Source organism: Saccostrea echinata, unplaced genomic scaffold, assembly GCF_033153115.1.
Source record: "Saccostrea echinata isolate AGI-Se365-2 ecotype Australia unplaced genomic scaffold, CSIRO_AGI_Sech_v1 ptg000001l, whole genome shotgun sequence".
NCBI classification, from domain to species: Eukaryota; Metazoa; Mollusca; class Bivalvia; order Ostreida; family Ostreidae; genus Saccostrea; species Saccostrea echinata.
Window position 1 is genome coordinate 31,366,734 of NW_026889750.1, and position 23,474 is coordinate 31,390,207.

Sequence of the window (23,474 nt, forward strand, 5' to 3'; positions counted from 1 at the left end):
TACTGGTTGTATTTATAAAGGAAGATAAAAGTAGCACTTGGACTTGAAACTTTGCAACAGCAATAAATAGAATAATGATCCTTGGTTTAGTCTCTTTTTGGCAAGATTTATTATTATATCAGACTAAAACTGTAGGAGGAGTAGCCTTTTAAAACAATTTTACTGAAATTTTGATTTAAGTAACCATGGAAACATCATTCAACAAAATCAAAAAACAATAACAACAATTATGTATCTCTGTAGTCTACTTGTATGCCACATTATTCTGAAATCAGACAAAAAGTGTAGGAGGAGTAGCGTTTTGAAAGTATTTCAAGAAAATGTCTATTTTTAGTAACCATGGCAACACCATTCATCAAAATCCGAAACTGGTACAGAGAATTATGTATCTTAGTGTAGTTTACTTGTATGCTAAGTAATACTAAAATCAGACCAAAACTGTAGGGGTAGCATTTTGAAGGTATTTCAAGGAAATTTCTATTTTTAGTAACCATGGCAACATCGTTCATCGAAATCAAAAACCGATAAACAGAATTATGTATCTTAGTATAGTCTACTTGTGTGCCAAGCTATACTGAAATCAGATTAAAACTGTAGGAGGAGTAGCATTTTGAATGTTTTTCACAGAAATTTCTATTTTTAGTAACCATGGCAACACCGTTCATCGAAATCAAAAACCGATATACAGAATTATGTATCTTAGTGTAGTCTACTTGTGTGCCAAGTTATATTGAAATCAGATCAAAACTGTAGGAGGAGTAGCATTTTGAATGTTTTTCACAGAAATTTCTATTTATTGTAACCATGGCAACACCGTTCATCGAAATCAAAAACCGATGAACAGAATTATGCATCTTTGTATAGTCTACTTGTGTGCCAAGTTATATTGAAATCAGATCAAAACTGTAGGAGGAGTAGCATTTTGAATGTTTTTCACAGAAATTTCTATTTTTAGTAACCATGGCAACACCGTTCATCGAAATCAAAAACCGATATACAGAATTATGTATCTTAGTGTAGTCTACTTGTGTGCCAAGTTATATTGAAATCAGATCAAAACTGTAGGAGGAGTAGCATTTTGAATGTTTTTCACAGAAATTTCTATTTTTAGTAACCATGGCAACACCATTCATCGAAATCAAAAACCGATGAACAGAATTATGCATCTTTGTATAGTCTACTTGTGTGCCAAGTTATATTGAAATCAGATCAAAACTGTAGGAGGAGTAGCATTTTGAATGTTTTTCACAGAAATTTCTATTTTTAGTAACCATGGCAACACCATTCATCGAAATCAAAAACCGATGAACAGAATTATGCATCTTAGTATAGTCTACTTGTGTGCCAAGTTATACTGAAATCAGATCAAAACTGTAGGAGGAGTAGCATTTTGAATGTTTTTCACAGAAATTTCTATTTTTAGTAACCATGGCAACACCGTTCATCGAAATCAAAAACCGATACACAGAATTATGTATCTTAGTGTAGTCTACTTGTGTGCCAAGTTATATTAAAATCAGACCAAAACTGTAGGAGGAGTAGCATTTTGAAAAATTGTTTACAGACGGACGGACAGACAGACAGACAGACAGACAGACAGACGGACGGACGGACGACGGACACATTACTATCGCATAAGCTCTTCTGGTCTCTGACCAGTAGAGCTAAAAAATGATGTTTGACTGCAGAGTGAGATATTGGACATTGGACCGCTTATGTCACAATGTTGGCAGGATCAGCTAAATCTTATTTTCATCTGTTGGTGAGCGACAGTAACAGTATTGACCAAGTTTAACGCAGTGCAGGTAAAGGAAATTAACATCATAGAAGCCAGCATGAGTACAGTCATAACTGAGGTAATGTGTAGTAGGCCTCTCGGAGCAAATAGAGAACAAGTATCAGCTGTCAACATGCAGTAGACCTGAAACAAAGTGAGAAAAATTATTACATCACTTATGTCAGCTAAAGGTGCTGTGAGCGATCTCAAAAAATAATAAGGTTATAACCCTGCTGCAATTCTTTTATTTAGAATGTGTAAATGTGACCTTGAACTTACTAAAATGACTTTGGTTAAAAAATGACAGATCTTTGGACATGAGTAATCTAAGAGTGAAATATGGACATCCAATTTTTCTCCATTAATACAAAATAATAGACTTGCATTTTTTTTCTGCCAGAGATCTTGAACTTGTCACAATGACCCTCAGGTCAAAAAAAAATTTTGTAGCAAATTAAAGCTCAGTAACAAAGTTATTGACTGGACAAGAATGTAATCTCTTATCTGCCAGTGACTTTGAACTTGCCAGAATGACCTTGGTCAAAGTCAAGACAAACTTCCAGGTCATAAACAATCTTTGTAGCAAGTAAGAGCTTCCAATGATTCTCCATTACAAAGTTACAGCGTAAACAAGTGTTTTATACCTTTCTAAGCCAGTGACCTTGAACTTGCCAGAATTGCCATGGGCCAAGGTCATGACATACTCTCAGGTCTTCAATAATCTTTGTACCAAGAATGAGCCTCAGTGATTCTCCATTGCAAACTGATATCCTGGACAAGAAGTTTATATCTTTTCTGTCAGTGACCTTGAATTTTGACAGACTGTTTGATAGGATCCTGCCAATCAAGTCGGGTTCATCAGGACATTTGAGCAATATGAGCCCTAAAGATTCAACAAACTTTCATAAAATAATTATCGTTAATACTAATAAATTAGTTTAAAACTATACTAAACATAATTATTTACATCATATTGAAACATTGTACTGAACAAAAGTAGTTTAGACCTCGACTTGTTAATAACAGCTGTGGCTAAAAATAGTGATTGGGTCATGTGGGGATTTTTTCTTTACACAGCAATGACTGTTTACAATCTAACATATAAGAAAGGATAAGATAGGCTAAGATCCCTTTTTGGCCCCTGGTTTGGGGTGTCTTTTAGAATGTTGCAACAGTTTTTCAGTTAAAAACCTGATGTCACCCCTGCCATAAATTGAGTATTGTTTCTAAGTTATGGGATACACAGAGGCCACAGGAAGGTTAGGAAATATGTCAGTTTTCTCATTTTATGCAAATTTTCATTGATTTTACAGCACATTTTGGTTCAGAAAACATAGAGCACAAGCTTGCCTATCTACCAAATTTATATATTTCATACACTAGTATCAGATGCATCTTATGTATAAAAATCTCAGATAGGCAGCCTTGTGCTCTATATTTCCCAAAGTGAAAAGTATCTCAAATTTGACGAAATGCGACCAGAATTGAGGAAATTCTGGAAAATAACCTACTTCTACACCCTCTTGTGGCCTCCGTGTTAGCTTTGAATCAAAATTAGTGCTGGTTTTAAAACAACTGTGTTCTGATTTTTACATCAAATAAGGGGCCAGATCCAGCCGTTACTATACCTTGTCCTTTCTTTGAAAGTTTTTAGATTATTTATTTGAAGGACTGAAATGGGGGTTCAACAGTTATTTTATCAATACGACCAATTGGTCTTTTACACAACTGGACCACTCATTTACTAGACTGGGTCAAACATGCCTTAGTGTCAAACCCTGTTGAACTAGCCGGAATGACCTTGGGTCAAGATCTTGACACACCAACAGGTCATAAACATTCTTTGTACCAAGTTTGAGCTTCCAATGACCAACAAGTTGGCACCGATAGACTGACAAGGTGATTCTTATATATTCCCCCAACCTTTATTGTGGGGGTAGAAGACCAGCATGATGAATATAAGACAGAACATTCAGGATCTAAATGAAAAATGGGGACTCCTGATACACGTATCAGAGTGGAAGGAGATGCTCAATACAAAAATGCCACCTTCAGTGCCATTGGGAAAACCCAATTCTAAGGTGCTACCCAAGTGACATATACTGTGTTCTTAGAGGAAGAATATTGTAGCAGTGTTCTATGAAAATAAATTTTGTAAGAAAGGTGAAAGCTGAGAAATAAAGGAAAGGAAGTTACCTGCCCAGCCATGAGGACTGCACTGTCACCATTCCTCCAAAGACAATGATTGTGGGTGAGAAGAGATGGGCTGCAGAAAGTGAAAGTGAGCTGCAAAGTGATGACCATCCACTAGTCATCTTCTATTTCACCAGTGATGGTTAAGGTGCCACTCTATACAAATTATCTGAAAAACAAGGAAATTTCATTGAAAACCTAAAAGACTTGCTGCAATTCTTTGATTCTCAAAGAAAACAGACAGCTATGGCTTAATTAGCAGCCACACATTTCTGAGAAGAATAAAAGAATCCACACAAAGAAAATTTGCCTTTGACCTAAAGCTTCAATGCAAAACAGAGTTAAAAAAAAATATCAGTACTATTAGCACTATTCCATGAGATTTACCTTTGATTAAGTGGGCCATGTCTTCTACCATCAATTCAATCATAAGCTGCTACCAGAAACAGTGTGGAAAGTCCTGTCAACTTACCGGTAATTCCTTTTCCTGTCGATGACTGAAAAGCAATGAGTGGAAATTTCAGTGTTGCCTAGTGACTATGAATTAAACATGACAGAAGAAAATGTTTGTTAGAAGATTATTGACTTGACTTTTAAGTCCAAATAATCTTGCTAGCTAAAATTAAAAGACTGTTCCAAGGAACATGTGTGTCGCCTGATGAACATCATCATTATTTAAGATTAAAAGAAAATCTAAGGGTGGTCAAATATTATTTGATACAAGCATTATGAGGGTTGTTAAGAGATTATTAGTACACAGTGTTTATTTTTCTTTCCAAGTAATGCCTTTTGGTGAAAAATGGCATATACGTTTGACAAACACTAAGAATTAATAAAAGCAACAAATATTTTACAAATATTTTATTTCTTCTTTTCAATGGTATATTAATGGGTAAATAGAAGGGGTACCCGGTGCCGTCACGAAATCATATATTGAAATATGTTATACCTATGTTCCAACTCCCAGTGGACCCATATACAGCAAGAGCGAAAATAATTCAAATTATATATCGGTATTTATTTTTTCAATTTCATTTCAATTCATTTTGTGCAAGCTTCTTAGAATTTCAATCAGAAATACGGAGATCATAAAAAAATCTAAGCTTGGTATAGATATCTGATTACATCAATAAAATAGATTTTGATGTCAACACGACACAGCAAGCATACCTAGAATTTTACGTAGCTCTGTGGAGAACTCTTTTCCAGACTAAAAGATCTTCTAAAACAATAACAACTAGTGCTAACTGTAACAGGAACTGTTTCAGATGTTCCTCAAAAACTTCCCCATTCTCTTATGGGCCCCATTCATTACAGGCTTCATTTCATTATGCAATTCTTTTGTTTAATAAATCTATGCTTTATTTTCAGTAGTATTTATTCGAAAAACAACACTGGTATAGTTCTTCGAGTATTAACCAACTGGATTTCAGCGCATGCTAGGCCTGAGTATCGCAAACTACCTAACAATATGATACATATCATGATACAGTCATGTGATATACAACATGTACCATGATACAGCTGTCACCAATTGAATTAAGCTTTATCTAAACATATAATTCTTTGCTAACTCCACAGTTATAGAAAATATACAAAGAATATCTTGATAACCCTTATCAAAGTTAATAAAAGGTGGATTTATAGTCTTGATATTGTATTTTTTCTTTGCTACCTTTTTTTAGCCATTTTAAAACATTAATATTTGTTAGGTTGAATGTAGTTACAAACAAAACAATGAAAATTATCTTCTACTGTATCACAATACATACATGGCGATACGCGTATTGTGAGCCCTTGTGATCAATACGATTGATGTATTGCTGTATCGTTACACCTCTAGCACATGCACATGCCCATATTTTCTAAATATTTCATATTCCTTCCTCGTGAAGAGACTCACAATAAATAGCTATGTAAGAAATCTAAAGATTTTCATTGAAAACTATGAGAGATACAGCCATATAAGTATTAGCCAATCAGAATCCCACGTTCTTGCATTCAATTTTCATAGTAGCACAATGTAGGCACCCATTACACCTATTTATATTCTGAATTCCATCCAGTTTTGTTAAAAACTAAGAAAGTTACTACTGTAACAGGCATTTTTAGTTTAAGCCAATCAAATTGCAGCACACTTGCATGAGCGTGTTTTCACAATATCTCATATATTATATCAAAATGTAGAGCCTTGTTGTGTATGACTATGTTTTAAATTTCAAAGCATTTCATCAAAAAACACAAAGGTTATTGAGATTTTTTGTGTCAGTCAAACAGAGCAAAGCACACATGCATGCACATCAACTGATTTCTTGCTAATTCAACCACCTCTTCTTGTCTACACCACTAATACAAGTCTATACAATGAAGTTCAAAGCATATCATAAAAAACAGGAAGGTTAATGGTGTTTCAATTGCTTCAGTCATTTCACTCCTTGCACGCTCACGCATGTGCATGTAAGTGTGGGTAAAATGACCTTCCTTCTGCACATCTACACAACATGCCTGTTAACCCTAAAAAGGTTTCATCTCAATCAGTTGATTAGTTTCTGTGATGACAGAGAAAGAAGCATTAAAGCTTCCAGACTGTCTCAACATGGTAAAGATCTATGGCTGGCATGAGATGAAAATGAAGAAGCAATGCTGCTTTAGGTCAATAGACATATGCAAGTTTATAATTCTAATGGGACATGTCTAATCATCCTATCAATTAGAAATTTTGCATAGCTGTTTTATTTGTTCTTGTTAAAATGTTGACAAATTTTCATGAATTTATGTCTTTCTTTTATGGAGTAAAAGTAAATGTCTCATTAATTTCAAAATAGCCCTTATATAGTAAAGAAAAAAAATCCACAAATAGTAAGACCAATACAGAATAGCATTTATCATATTAAATCTGACAATAGATATATGATTCCCCACCCTTCAAAGCTAAAGTGAATTATAAAATTGAAATTAACAAGAAGTCTGTGAGCCAATGTTCACTAGTAATACCCCCGCTTTGATGTGAATATACATTCTGATGTGAATATACACAAGTTCAGTTATGGACAGACACAAGGGTGAACAAGAAGTTGACATCGGATTCGTACAAAAATGAATCCCACCATATGACATGCCTAAACAAAGAATGTGCTAAAATTTCAAGCATCTGCAATCAGTAGTTGCTGAGAAAATTGGGACCAAAATTTGTTATGTATGGTACGGACAGACACACGGATAAACAGGAAGTTGACATCGGATTCGTACAAAAATGAATCCCAACATGACATGCCTAAACAAAGAGTGTGCTAAAACTTCAAGCATCTGCAATCAGTAGTTGCTGAGAAAACTGCGACCAAAATTTGTTATGTATGGTACGGACAGATGCACGGATAAACAAGAAGTTGACATCGGATTCGTACAAATATAAATCCTACCATATGGCATGCCTAAACAAAGAATGTGCTAAAATTTCAAACATCTGCAATTAGTAGTTGCTGAGAAAACTGCAACCAAAATTTGTTATGTATGGTACAGACAGACGCACGGATAAACAGGAAGTTAAAATCAGATTCGTACAAAAATGAATCCCACCATATGGCATACCTCAACAAAGTGTGTGCAAAAATTTCAAGCATCTGCAATGAGTAGTTGCTGAGAAAACTGTGACGAAATATTTGTTACGGACAGACAGGCAGACACACAGACAGACAGACACACAAGGGTAAAACAGTATACCCCCCTCTCCTTCGGAGTGGGGGTATAACTAAAATAATTATTTTTAATAAATATATCTTTATCCAAGATATCTTCCAAAAGAGATTTCAGTCTCTCTTCAGTCTGTATCGATACTTTTGGTATACCCATCCTGATGTCTTTTCATTGTATTTAAATTTCAGTTTGTGTGATTATATTGCATACAGTTTCAAAGTACAGTGTCATGAGCTCATATACAGTAACATGTGATATAAATGCTAATTATCAAAATCCTGCCTCTCAAAATCAAAAAAAAAATAAATAATAATAATAATAATTCAATCAACCACCAGAGTGATTTTATAAAGCCAAAGGTCAAGGTCAACTGAATTGTAATGTAACGAACACATTGCATTGAACTCTCTTTGTTTGAAAAATCAGTTTGTTTGAAATGAATTTGGTTTCTCCTAAAATGCTGGTGCAGTTTCTTTGCAATAAATACTCGTTTAGATTGAAATCGGTTAACTTGAAAAACTCTGTTAATTTGAAGTGATTTTGGGGTCCGCTGAACACAAAGCTTATAGCAGTTTTGATAACGGGTACATTGAAGTTGCCAATTGCGACGAGTGGACTCAGGTGACTGACTATATACGAAGTCTAGCACGTGTTAATTTTTCAAAGGTGATTTGATGTTGGTGGACCTGTACAAATTTAATTATGTGTTGTATAGATAAAACAATAATCATTAAGCATTTCTCACCGGAACATATTAGTCGCCATTTTTATTTTCTAACTACAGCATTTAAGACTGACATGGATAAAATATGCAGAGGTGTCATGTGTAAATTGGTGTGTGGAGAATAGGGCTGTATATTGATCAAAATATTTCGATAAGATATTTTATAAAGCAATACTTTTTTCGTGTATAAATAGTCTTGATAGTTTTCTAACACAAATCAAAAAAAAAAAATAAATAAAACAGTAAAAAAAATTTAGGACTTTTTTGAAAAATAGAGATAAGTACATTTCTGAAACACTGCATGTAATGTTATGTAAAAAATATGAATTCTCACATGTATATGTTTTTTTTACTGTACAGTCAAGCCTCGTTACCTCGAACTTGAAGGGACCGAGAAAAAACTTCGAGATATCTGAGGATTCGAGATATCGAGGGTAAAATATTTAAAGAATAAGTGGTTGGGACAGCAAATCACTTCGACATATCCATGGTATTCAAGATATCAGTGTTCCAGATAACGAAGTTCAACTGTATCTACATTTTTTATGTAATTCATAGCACACAGATATAATGAAATTCGGTTAATTTGAAATAAATCTCAAGGTCCCTTAAATTTCAATGTAAACGAGTTTAACTGTATATGGTATTTTACAAAAGCCAAAGTGCCAAGCAGTGCAAGTGCAAAGTATCAAATCCATTCCTCTTACAGTTCTCAGGATCTAGGGTATGACAGACAGACAGACACCATGTAAAGTGATCTCTAAGTGTCGCTTTTACCAAAATTTTTTTTTCATAATTTTGTTTTCTTACCTCTCTGAAGAGCATGACAAAGGTTACATAGGTGATAGGTAGAAATACATGCATTGGATGTATTGGTGTAATCTTTTTAGTGAGTAGATTGCATCATGCATTGTTTATCTGCCGTTGCTGATCTTTAACAAGGGAGACTTCTCCTGAAATAAGAAAAATTCAAAAGTGAAATTACCTGTTACTCTTAAAGGGACATAGACACAGATTCGACATTTTGAAATATTTTCTCAAATTGTCTGTATTATATCATGACATATATGTGGCTATAACATTTCAAATGGAAATATAATAAAAAACTTATTTTATCTGTGAATTACTGAAACTATGAATTTCGGGATGCGTTTGATTGACACATCCTTGCACTTTCACAAGTAAACTTCATCCTTAATACTTAAGAAAAGTAGGTTTTTTGATACATATTAATGAAAAAATATAAAAAAATATAATCCAGAAAATTAAGAGTAGAAATGAAAGAAAGCAAAACCAACGAACCAGTATTGTCAGTCCGTGCTCAGTGATGTGTGAAGAGTTTAACAAATTGAAGACAAAACAGTTTACGTTCCTTCGGGTGTGTTCAATTTGTTAAACTCTGCACACATCACTGAGCACGGACTGACAATACTGATGCGTTGGTTTTGCTTTCTCACATTTCAACTGTGAATTTTCTGGATTTTATCTTTAGTTTTTTTCATTAAAACACAACAAAATTTCTACTTTTTTTAAGTATTAAGGATGAAGTTTACTTTGTGAAAGTGCAAGGATGTGTCAATCAAATGCGTCCCTAAATTCGTAGTTTCAATAATTTCCAGGTAAAGTTTTTTTATGATATTTCCCTGTGAAATACTATAGCCACACATATGTCATGATCTAATTTGAGAAAATATTAACTTCAAATCTGAGTCTATGCCCCTTTAAAGGTCATACACAAGGAAATAATTTCACTACATTTTACTATAAAGCCTTGATTAAATTAATCAATTAATATGACCCTCACTAGATAAAAGATGAAGAAAAAATGAATGATGCTTGGACAAAAATTTGAGATCAGAAATAAAATATATTCCTTATGCAGCTTTTAATAGAGAAAAATGATATTATTGATAGGTAAGATACCTTCAATCATGTGGATTTCACATGCTGATAAACAGTTTACACACCATCCAGGAAATTGCATCATCAACACCTAAAAAAAGAGTATTCCTTAAATTCATTGATTGCCCACAAGTATAATATTCCTAATATTTGAGTCAAAAATAAATACTGTAGGCCTAAAATGAGAAACCGAAAAAGAAAACCTGAAAAGAAATTGTCTCTTTCTACAAAGAACAACAACTGACTAAGTTCATTTTGATTTGCTATTCCTGGCTCTAAGCTAAGCATGGCATAACAAGGGTCTACTGGAAAGAAAGGGTAAATTATTCATATGGTAAAAAATTAACAAATCAAACTTTGTAAATAAATACCCAAGCATTTGGTTTTGTCTTTGATTTCGACAAAATGTTATTGATCTCCAAAAATTTCTGTTTATGTGTGCTGAGCCACAGTAAAATTTTAAATGTTGTAGAACTGTACATGTATATCCATATCTAGATTCAGTAAGAAATTTCTAGTCATTTGACAAGTTAATTTCACAGTTTCACCAAAGTTTGATTAACAATGTTATGGTTAATAAAATATTATCCAATTTATGCTTATAATTATATTATTAAAGTGCAATTTGTCAAAGTAAAAAATGCCTGTAAAAAGAACAAGTGGCCATTGGCAACAATGCTCACCCGAGTCACTATGGCCTTGCTGTTCTACTTTTCTTTTTACTACACATGATGATGTATATTTATTCATATGTAAAAATTTGATTGTCCATTGTGGCCCCACCCTACCCTGGGGGGTCATGATTTAAACAAACCTGAATGTACACTAAGTAATGAAGCTTTCAGAGAATTTTCATTTTCTGGCCCACAGTAATGAAGCTTTAAAATTCACAGAAATTTCATTTTCTGGTCCACTGATTCTTGAGAAGAAATTTTTTTTAAAGATGCCATTAAATTTACAACAATTCTTAATTATTTCCCCTTGAAAGAGGGTGTAGCCCTTCATATGAACAAACTTGAATTTCCTTTACCCAAGGATGCTCTGTGGCAAGTTTGGTTTAAATTGGCAAAGTGGTTCTGGAGAAAAAGATGAAAATGTGAAAAGTTTATGTCGCTGCCTCCAACAACAACAGTGACAGACAACAGACAAATTTTGATCAGAAAACCTCTCTTAAGCCTTTGGCTCAGGTGCGCTAAAATAAAAGATGGAGAAATAAAATTTATTGTTAATGACAGTTTTACTTATGTATTTTAAAACTCTTTCTCAAATACCATGGATATGTCTAAGTGCTCAAGTTCAGTGAGTTTATGAACTTTACCCTCTATTCTTGAAACCTCAATTATCTGTTTCTCAAAGGGTTTTTTTTTTCAGTCCCATCTATTGCCATAATAGGCTTATCTCCAGGGGGTCCTCATGACTAGCAATTACATAAGCAATAAGGTTTTTGGATATAAATATATTAAAATAAATAAAACTGAATAATTAAATGACAAGATATGCATTCGACATTGGGTGACACAATTGGGGAAAATATTCTGGCATGTTACCCTCAAAGTAAGTGATTGTGAAATTTACTTGTCTGAACATAACTTTTACTTGTATGAAAATATTTCATAAAAGACCTACATTGTATTTAACAATTTGAAAAAATATTGTACATTACAATAGTCTATAATACTTTCATGGAGTCTGTTTTTGAGATTTTGAGTGCATTTCAAAGTTACTGTAGTTCTAAGTAGTCAACTTCATGGTACTTTAAATATTAAAATTAAAATTGTGACAAATGCCTGAAAAACATCAGATATTTCAGACAAGTTTCATAGTAACATTGTTCCTGATCAAGTTTGACAACCAGGGCCATCATTATTACGAGCAGGATCAACATTTAACTATTTACAAACCGCATGCATGGCATGTTTTCATTTTGAACCTCCGATAAAAAGTTGACAACAAATTTTAATTCTTTAAGTTTTCATGCTCAGCTATAAAAAATTCTTCCTAGAAAAATATCCCTTGTCAAATCGGACAAGTGGTCAGCAATTATCACTTGTTCATGAAAAATTTTACTGGTACATGTACTGGACAAGTGGATGAGCGTACAATGTCTAACCCTGGAACTTTGCCCCATTTTTTGTTTACATTTGCATAGCAACCAACAGCATTAAATCTCGAACCCGAGCTATTATAATATGTAGCATAAAAGCACACGAGGATAATCAAGAGGGTGTTACAACTGTTTCTGTTTTGTTGTATTTGTTTCTGGCATTTGTTATTAACTGTTTCTGATGTGATGTGAATTCTTCATGGTATATATAGTGAAACTATGTGATAAAAACATGATAAAAAAAATTATTAAAAAATGTATTTCAAAAATGTAAATGATACTAGTAGTATAAAAAATCATTTTTAAGCATTTCAGTGTAGATTATAAACATCGAACCTAATGGGTCCTAGAAAAAAACTTTGTGATATCCTACAATTCAAGATACTGAAGTTAAAATATGTACTTGAAGCATAGCATAAATTTTCCATCTTTAACGCTCAGTTATACCTCGATAAATATTGCTAATGAGAGGAGGAGTGCAATTAATATTTCTATCTTCATGATAACACAAATCTAAATAAGTCAGTTAATTTTATAGCTAATTTAGCCTTCATTAAGTTCAACAAATTTCTTTAAATCTGTTCAGAATCAGACAAGTAAAAAATATTTATGCATTCGGACACAGGGTTTAACATTTATAAGGCATGTCTGATCGACACTGACTAGTAAAAGTTTGGTCCTGTCTTAAAATTGAGTGTACATCTGACATGTAAATATAACAAGTGTGCAGCATGTGTGTTTTATTCATCTGCTCTCATGTACACACAGGATTTGAAATACCCCAAACTGTAGGGGTCTACAAATACAGTCATGACTTTAATGATTTTGGGTTAAAATCAAAAACAAGTAATTGTAATTGGAAGTATTCTATCAATACTAATATGTCAAGTTTCATCTACCAATATAATGCTACGACATTGACGAGAAAAAACCATGCGTTTTCTACATGGGCATTTCTTCAATCAATTTGTTTATGTACCAGTATAAATTTATAAGAATCTTCTTGGGTTTTAATGTGATGGAGGAGGGTGCATTTAGTCACCAGGATGTTGTAACACGGTCTTAAAACTCTTTAATAGCTTTGGGGCATGAACTACTTTTAAATTAGTTAAATAATCTAACTGCATCTCCAGACGAGCCCTCACCACACCTCTCTTAAACCGGGTCTGAAGCACATTATTATTTTAATGATTAGAAAATTCTATCTACAACTACTTCCTCTTCCAGATGACTCCAGTCTATTGCAGTGCAAACAAAAAATGAGTTTTTATATTTTTTGGTTTTGGTGTTTGGTATCTCCACTGCTTTACTGTTGTTACAAGGATTACAGCAAGTTAAACTATGAATTAAATTTTTTATTTTATACATACATGTGTACCATGCATGTTCATGACTTGTTGGTTGTCAAATGTGTGGATATGTCACGCGAGGAACAGACGTAACTGTGCAAGGTAAAATACCATGAATCGTGAAGCGCGGGTTTGTGACATTCGGAATACAGATGTATTTCTGCTGTTTGAGTAACCATACACCACTTTGTGTGCGGTTAGGCATGGATAAGTACGATTACTTCACATTGTGCTGAATAATTACCAATCAATTATCAAGTTCACCTGAACTGATCTTCTTTGTTAATCCATTCAAGAAGTAACTGTTTGGTCACAAATTAACTGAGCGTTGTATACAGCCCTAAAACTTTTATAACTTTGAGTGCAATTGCGCAGAGAAAGACACATTTTCAAGAGAAATTTTTTCATGAACATGATGAATTGTTTTCAGATGAGCTAAAAGTTGAAAATTATCACTGCACGAAAGTGCGATTTTCTGCACATCTTGAGAAAAAAGCTAATTAAAGAAATAAGTTTGATTTAGTAGTTAAATAAAACTACTTCAGGTAGGTAAATAAAGCTATGTAGGTAATTCAAGCTACGTAGCTAAAACTAGTGATTGTACCAGCTAAATGACTGTGTATCAGTGTATCGTCCAAGTGTAGAATTGTAGATATCTTTTTACTAAAACTTTGAATTTGATAGATTTGAACTTAGGCGACTAACCGTATGTTTCTTACACATTCTTCTAATACTTCCACAACAAAACACTCGCCGCAACCATTCTTATTAGTCATCCTAAGCTTCCTCAGTCCTCGGTCGGAGCCTGTACTGCCATTTTGGTTGGCTAAATAACCCGACCCACTATTGTTTCGTAAATTGCCAACCCGTTTTTTTTTTTTTTTTAAATACAGAACATTGAATTCTAATAAATCAGATCTTATTTCCTCTGGTAATCCATCACATTTTTTCAGACCAGCTGTACAGCATTTGAGGACAGAATAAAAAGATAAATATTTATTTATAGTTGCCATGTCGAACCTCGTATTAGTCGATGCTGAAGAAAGATGGTGATGAGGACAGAAATGCACAATTCATTTATTTTATTGATTAATCCTATTGCAAGTAATTTATGATAGTATCGTCATGATTTTTTCATAAATATGCAATGCAGAATTAAAAAGTTTTGAAATTATTGGTAAATAAACATGATAAATGGCAATATTGATAATGTATTTTTTATCACCCAGTACACATACTGACACAGACTGAGTGTAGGGCACTGTATTACAGTATATCTGGTAGAGTTTGAAATGACATTTGTTTAATCATAAAATATACTCTTAAAGTGAAGGAATTGCATGCGTCTAATTAAATAAACGAGAAAACTATGTGCATGGGTCCCAACTTGCATTTCATTCTATATTAGGGGTCTCTTAGCAATACCCAGAGACCTTATATATAGTAATATACTAACAAAATATTACATAGTTTATTCGATATATACGCACCATCTAGTAAAATATTGTATCGTGTCATAGGAGTTGTTCTATTGCACACCTTAATCATACACATAGCCCAATCACCCTGTTGTATGTGTTAAATGTTTATGCATATTTATGTGTTATGTGATTTACATTTGTTGTGCAGTACTTATACATTGTTTAAAAGAATTTTTAATTATTTTAAAGATAAAGTCTTGGGTCCCTGTATTTATTTTGGGGCAGACAATAGTCACTAATTTAATTTAGGGTACATGTACATCAGAAATTCAATTTGTGTCTAGTGGTTTAGTTGCTTTCAAATTGGCTTTTAGATCAGTTTCTACTCCAGTGGAGAGGATGATTCCTCTTGATTCTGGAGTCAAAAGGTCAAAGTTATGATTGCGGGGTATGGATATGGAATGAAAAAGAGAAGATAATGAACAGTGATCTATTTCATAAAAATTATAAACAATACAAATCTTTGAACACTGCATAAACACAGACCCCCTGAAATTCCAGAGGTGGGATCACGTGCCAAGGAGGATTAAGCATCCCCTGTTGACCGGCCACACCCACTGTGAGCCCTATATATTGATCAAGTAGATGGAACATTCGATAGTCAAATTTAGCATATAAACAAAGGCCTAACAATTGGTATGAAGCAAGTCAGCCAAAATACAACCCAGTGATAGGTTATATTTGCTAACAGGTAAATCTTTGTACACCCTTGATTAAACCTGGATAACAAATCTTTATTTCCTATATAACCTAATAATTTCTCTGTAAACCCAATTCCACTAATATTTTAAACTATTGATTTACTACATGCTTCAATACATCGTGACATCATGTTGTATGGTGTTTATTTGATATAGAAACTATTCTTTGTGATGTCACATTATTTAACCCCATCCCAGCTTTAGCTGGGTGTAAGGAAATTTACACCCCGCTTGCTAACCAATCAGATCTCGTGTTTTAAGATACATAGGAAATAATTAAGGACTTTTATTGAAGGATATATAAAGATTTTTTCAATCCAAAGAAACATGAATTATATCAATTGAGGCAATGAAATTATAATTATTTTACCAAACTTTTTCATTATTTCATAAATATCTCTAAAGCTTTTGAATATGGTCCATGTATACTGCCCTACTCATCTGCAAAAATGGGTACAAAACTGGTTGTTACAAAGAAACTCGGAAGAACTTGCACATGGACTACTTGGGAGCTACTTCACAGTTAGATTACTTTTTCTGTTTAACACGACAAAATGCTATAATGGCTACAACCAAAAGATTTACTTGAAATGCTTCACTTATATAGTAGCATTTGTTATCTTGATACATCAGCTTTGTATATTTATTAGTATGATTGCAAATAGAGGAACAGGCAGGCACATATGCTAAAGTGTTCCTTCACTTTGATTTTTTAATTATTTTAATAGATACTACATATTTTTGAAACATATTTTCTGATCTGTTCCTAGAACAAATCAAAAAAATTATAAATGAATGAATTAACTTCTTTTCTACAATTTCAGTACTGTCCAGTAAATGAAGCCAGGTTTCTCAAACTTTCCATTTTGACATTTCTGATCAATTTAAATTTATTTAAATTATGTATATAATATCTTGTAGTTAAATACATAAAAAGAGTTGGTAAAATGTATATAATTATGAACTTTTAACTAATTGTTAATTTATTTTATTTAAATTATATGTAGTAATTGATTAATGAGTGGTTGGTTGTTTAGAACTATAAAAGTTTGCATCAAAATGTGAAAACTTGTTGGTGATTCATATGAAATTCATCAAATGCTAAATAAGAAACATGTACAGTCAAATCTCATTATCTTAAAATAGATGGAACTGAAAAAACTTAGAGATATAGGAGTATTCAAGAGTGTTAATTTCTTAAAAAATAAGTGGTTCGGACTTCCAGTTAACTTTGACATATCCATGGCATTCAAGTTATCAGTGCTTGAGATACCAAAGTTCAACTGTATTTAATTTTTCAGTGACTGAACACTTTTGGTATGCATCTGATACACCTGCACAAACAAAAGTTTCTAGAAAATAAACACTTATTTAAAATTGCAGTGCTTTCTCCTGAGAAATATTAGGATTCAAGGAGACTCATAACTATGAATGACTAAAAAGGGTCAATAGTTCAATGCTGTAGTTCCTTATTCTAGCTTGACATTTGATTTTTGTTGTTGTTGTTGTTTAACATCCCTCTCGAGAATTTTTCACTCATGTGGAAATGCTACCACTTGCCGGTGGAGAGTTGCAAATTTTGACTTGTACTCGGCACTCAGGGCCATTGAGCAGTGAGGGATCTTTTTCGTGCCAGCACCTACTGCGACACTGGACCTCGATATATATGGTCTCATCCGAAGGACCGGTCTCCATGTCCTACAGTGGGATTCGAACCCACGACATAAGGATCAACTCCTTACTCCGTGACTCTAGAGCAAATGCTCTAACCACTGCTCCACACAGGTGACGCTTGACATTTGAAATTCAAAGTAAAAACATTAATGTTTTATACACAATTTATAATACTCTAATGCTTCATATATGGGCAAAATGTAACATGAAAAAGTATAATATTTTATCATCTATGGGATTATAGTCATATGTTGTTACCTACCATAAAGCCCTTTGGATTCCATGGGATTTGATCACATGACCAACCTGTGTCTATAGCCCCATGGTAATTTTAAAGGGGATAGAATAAATGTGTCAGAAATACTTAAGCTTGTCCCTTAATAACCAGTCCTTTGGCTATAATATCTAAGTTTTCTTAGCTTTAAATCAAAAGAAATTTAACTTAAAAATCCAGCTGTTTTACAAAAATTATACAGTCATGTATCTTTATAACCAAGTTGATTTGTAAAGGCAAAAAAATCAAAAATGTGCAGATAGTGAAAACAAATACAGGGTATGCGATATATGGTATAGGTCTAATTGGCGACTAATTAAGTCGCCATAGCACCTAAAAATTATGATTGATGCCTAAAAATTTTCTAGAATTCGCCAAATTGGTGACCATTTAAAATTGGCTTGGTGATCATCAAATTACTGAATTATAAACATTTTAATTTTTTTTTTATAAAGAGCCGAAAAGAAGCAATAGACATGTCTCTAATATTGACTAATATCAGTTTTTAGATTGGTGCCTAAGAAAAATTTACCTGGTGGCTGAAAATTTGCATTTGTGACTAAATTTTTTTTTTCATAAGGAGCCAGTTGGTGCCTAAATTTTAGAGGTCACATAGAGGCCTGTGGTAGAGTCAACATATTTAGTGCATGTTTATCAATTTACCAGTCGCCACGTGGCATAGAGTATAGAGCTTTTGCTCCAGAGTTGCAAAGTAAGGAGTTGATCCTTACTTCATGGGTTTTAATCCCATTGTGGGACCTGAAAACCGGTCCTTTGGATGAAACCGTATAAAGCAGGTTCTTTGTTGCAGTAGGTGTTTGCACAAAATATCCCTTACTGCTAATATAAATGGCCATAAGTGCTGAGTTCAGGTCTAATTTTGCAGCCCTCCACAGGGAAGTGGTGGCTTCTTAACATGAGTAAAAAATTCTCGAAGGGATGTTAAATAAACAGTAAAAAATCATTTTACCAAGGAGAGAAATCAATTGTAATAAATAGAATATCATGTTTGACATAAACAGAATAAAATATGAAATCTAATTCAATTTGAGCAATATTTTTCAAATCTAAGAATTGTCGAAACTTCCTGATTATTGATTATTTTTAACTCTTTGAATGAATGGAATGTTTGAAATTCTTTGGAATCTTGACTTATTTTAAGTGCATTATAGAAGACTTATAAACTATGTCTCAAAGAGCAGCAGTATTTGGTTTATGTGACTACATAAGTAGTGCATATAGTCAGTGACAATTACTCCTATAAGAGGCTATCAAGTCATTTCCTCTGAGGCATGGAGATCAAAGTCACCTGCATGGTGCAATGGTTAGAGCATTTGCTTTAGAGTCAAGGAGTAAGATGATCCTTACATTGTGGATTCAAATAGCAGAACATGGATTTCGGTCTTTGGAGGAGACCTTATAAACTGAGGTCCTGTGTCGCAGTAAGTGCTGGCATGAAAAAGATCCCTCAGTGCTCAAAAGCCATAAGTACTGAGTACAGTTTTAAATTTGCAGCTCTCCACCGGCAAGTGGTGGCTTTTTAATATGAGTGAAAAAACATGGAGATCAGTTTTGTGTTTTGAAGATGAAAGGTAAGGAACATTAAATGAATTGAAGTGTGCAAAAGTATTTATACTAATCTCGAGTTTTACAACAACAAACATAAACAAAATCCATTACCTTAATATTCCATTTATAAGTTTCTGAAAGTTTGTTAAGTTATAAATACTGAGTACGGTTGGTCTTGTTTTCTTGATCACCACTGCTTTTCAGACCCATAAAACCTAACCATGATTTTCCAAAAGAATAGAATATTTTTTTTTTTTTAAATTTTGCTTTTCCATAAATTAAAGATTTGCATGCATGCTACTTTTTTAACAAGTTAATCTACTGCTCCATTTCTGAAATCTATGTCAAAGGAACTATACATTGTTTTCGATTCCAAATAAAAAGTCTCTACAATGAAAAAGTGAGGAATCTAAGATTGTCATGTGAAGATAAATGATCGAAATTTTAGTTTCCCTTTTCAGTAATTTTGGCTCTTCCCTCTGTAAATTCTAAATTTGCAAACAGCCATTTTTAATAATCCTACCTTAATTCGTGTGAATTAATTAAACCAGTGCCACGTATCATTGCTTGTACAAGTGTTTTGTCATTAAAAAAAATCTTGGGGGGGGGGGGTTAAATATAAGCAAGCGTTTTGTCAACAAGTTAATGTCACCTAAAAACCTGAAAGGCTCATAGAAATGAACATGGTATAAACATATGTTTTCCGTACTTATCATTTCCCCTTCTTCATTGACAGTTTTCCTCAATTACACGATTTTAAGTAGTCAAATGAGATCTATCATTTATCTGTTTATGTCTTTTCCTATTAATGTTCATATATGTCCTATCTGTTTACATCTACATGTAAGTACAGATACTAGTATTAAAATTCATTGTTAAATGTCTGTTTTTATCTAAGATTATTTATTTTTCATTAATGAAAACAACGTTTAGTAAATATACTGTGAATACTTACATATTGAGAAGTAAAAGTCAAGACCTTTCATCATTTCCGCCATTCCTATGCGCATGCATCAGTGCGCATCGGAAATATCCTGTTTGGATGCGCGCGCATGAGCGCGCGTCTAAAATATCAAATGTGTGTTATGGCAGACGATAAAAGTGTGTGATGGTGTAACACAATTTCACATCTTACTATTCTTCTGAGGACTTTCACCAAATTTCACCACGTGATGTAGTTCGATATTTTGTGACGATACAAGCAATTTTTTTCCGAGGACGTGGAAAAAGTCCTCGGAAGAAATTTACGTCCTCGGAGTAAAGGTGTTTTTTCACACCATAGTCCTCGGGAGATCGGTGAAACCAACACACACACACACACACACACACACACACACACACACAGTGATTGTTTCCATATGTTCAATATGCATTCGCTTTTTTGATTTACTTCCTTGTTATAAATCATGAAAAGTCACAGATATATTGATTTGGATAGTAATCACCAAAAGCATCCTTTAGGTACAAAATATTCACAGATGAACTAAAGAAAGATCTTTGTTTCGGATTTCACATCAGGTCCCGAACTGGCTTTTCTTGTTTATCCAGAAGCTCTCTCGCTGCTTCCTTTGCCAAATGTCTGGGCTGTGTTGTTCTTCTTAACATTGTTTACTGTTGGATTAGACAGTCAGGTAAAGCGAATGAAATAGAATCAAGGATCATCATCTTTTTGAAAATATGGAAAGGAATCTATAGTATATATGGATTTTGATTATTTGAAACTACATGTTGTTGTTGCATTTTATTTCCTACATGTAAGAATTTTAAGCCCCCCCCCCCCCCCGTAAAAAAAAATGGTGTGTCATCACCTTCACAAGAGTTTTTTTTAAATGTCTTTCTTGCATCAGCAGCAAAACTGATTTTTTAAAAAAAATTTCAATCCGTTATATTTTCTTTACTTATAACATGGTAATATATCTTGCATAATTCTGAGATGAGGCATATCACCTAGAATTGCTGAACCCTGTTTGTTTGCATTTCAACTAGGCAGTTTGTTGTAACCGTAGCGATTTTCGTCATTTTTTAAATGACAAGCTTATTAATTTTACTTGAATTTTACTTCTTTTTCTTACTCTTTGCGCATACGAGAGTTGATATTTTCTCTCAGATATTTAAATAATATTGTATTCTTCTTTAATTTACACAAGTTTACCACCCTGGAATCCTGTTTGACCGCTTTCACAGATATTTTTCCTCGTATGCGGAATCACAAGGCCTTAATGGCAATGTCTTCTTGTCTGTTTCTCTTTCTCGTTGGATTGCTACTATGCACTGGGGTAAGTATACTTACGACATGTATACTGATTCATGTGGCTGCAATAAAAACCAAATATGTCATGATCCGCATGATGTGCAATGATCAGTTTAACATATTTATAATCTCTGATAAATATCTGTAAAAAAAAATTGAAAAGTGTTAGTTTGTAATAATTTTGGTTTTAGTCGATTTCATGTGTAAAGAAAACCCTTTACAAATGCATATTTGTTATGAAAATAACACGAAGTTTGAAATTACAATATTTTTTTCATTTCTCTATTCCTTAGTGTGGAATCTACATTTTCCAGCTGTTAGACTGGTACATTGCAGCCTTTAGTATACCTCTTTTTGGAGTGATTGAATGTTTGGTGTTTGGCTGGATTTATGGTAAACATTCGCCAAAGTTCTATGAGAGAAAATAAATTAATGAGATAGCACAGAATCAATTCTTCAATATCGAGTTTGACAAATCAAAGTGAAAATACATCTCCGTTCCACCAACATGTAAGACGAGAATTTGTTAAATGCACGTTGATCCAGCAATCACTTCAATTTGCTTAAAGATATACACGCTATAACTTGCATCTGTTAAAAATAAAGTTGGAAATTTATTTATTTTGTTTACCGAATAAAGTTACGAAAATACTGTAAATTTACACAATTGGAAATGAACGCATTATGATATAATAATTCTTTATTAAACAACTTTAAGCCATACGGCCCATCCACATATACAAAATGAACATAAATATAAACGCATGGCGAGAGTCTACGGGGGTGGAACCCCCATCTGTCCAACTCCTCAACTACAACAATTACAGTAAGCATTATAAACTCTCCATTAATACATGAAAAAATATCTATACATAATATACATATAAATTAAATTATTCATCATTTCTTAATATCATTGCATGAAGAATGAATTTCCCTAATCCAACTAAAACACCAACATCAAGAGAGCTGAGTAGCTGAGTAAGCTTGTACATATTTGGAGATCTGAAATAATATGGTTTGATATATTTTCTTCTTAAAGGATCATATACAGGACATTCAAGCAAAAAATGATATTCATCTTCGATACGGTGATCATTACAAAATTGACATATTCTCTTACTTCTTTCTATTTTCTGATATCTTCCTGTTTGTATACTTGAATTTATTTTTTAGCTATGGGAAAAAAGCCTTATTCTAGTAATATACTTCTTTAACTTAGAATTAATAGGTTTTGTCAAATATGCATGAATTTTGGAAAAATTGTCACACACAATGTTCTCATACAAGAAACACTTTGTTGAATTTTCAAAATGTGCATTACAATCTTGAAAGTAGATATCCAACAGTCTTTCCTTATATAGAGATATAAACTGTGTTGGATTAATAAAATCTCGATTGATTCAAAAAGTCCCATTCTAAACAACTCCTCTTTAACATCCCTTGCCCAGTTAAGTTTGGAATGTAATTTATTTTCAGCATTATACAATAAATATTCATAAGAAGATTTCAATATACAGTTATTTGTACGAAGTAATTTACACCAGTATTTCATAATTCTTATTTTCCTGGTTATGATTAATGGATAACGACCTAATTCACGATAAAACATATAACTACAAGTAGATCTTTTAACTCCTAGCAGGTTTTTACAAAACATAAGATGAATGCGTTCTATTTCAGGTGATCTATGGAAGCCCCAAATTTCACACCCATAATTTAAAACAGTTAATATATATGTATCAAACAATTGACAATTATAAAGATCTCAAATTATAATTA

The 23,474-nt window shown here is 33.1% G+C and overlaps 1 long non-coding RNA gene across 1 annotated transcript; it reads right to left on the bottom strand.

Annotated features, from left to right (window-relative positions):
• Positions 1–1,572: 1,572 nt before the first annotated feature.
• LOC133178233 (uncharacterized) lies at positions 1,573–14,585 on the bottom strand. Its single transcript, XR_009719968.1, has 6 exons — positions 14,448–14,585; positions 10,311–10,380; positions 9,198–9,340; positions 4,358–4,467; positions 3,974–4,139; positions 1,573–1,921 (listed from the first exon to the last, which is right to left on the bottom strand). It is a non-coding gene; the product is annotated as an uncharacterized LOC133178233 (long non-coding RNA).
• Between the last annotated feature and the right edge of the window lie 8,889 nt (positions 14,586–23,474).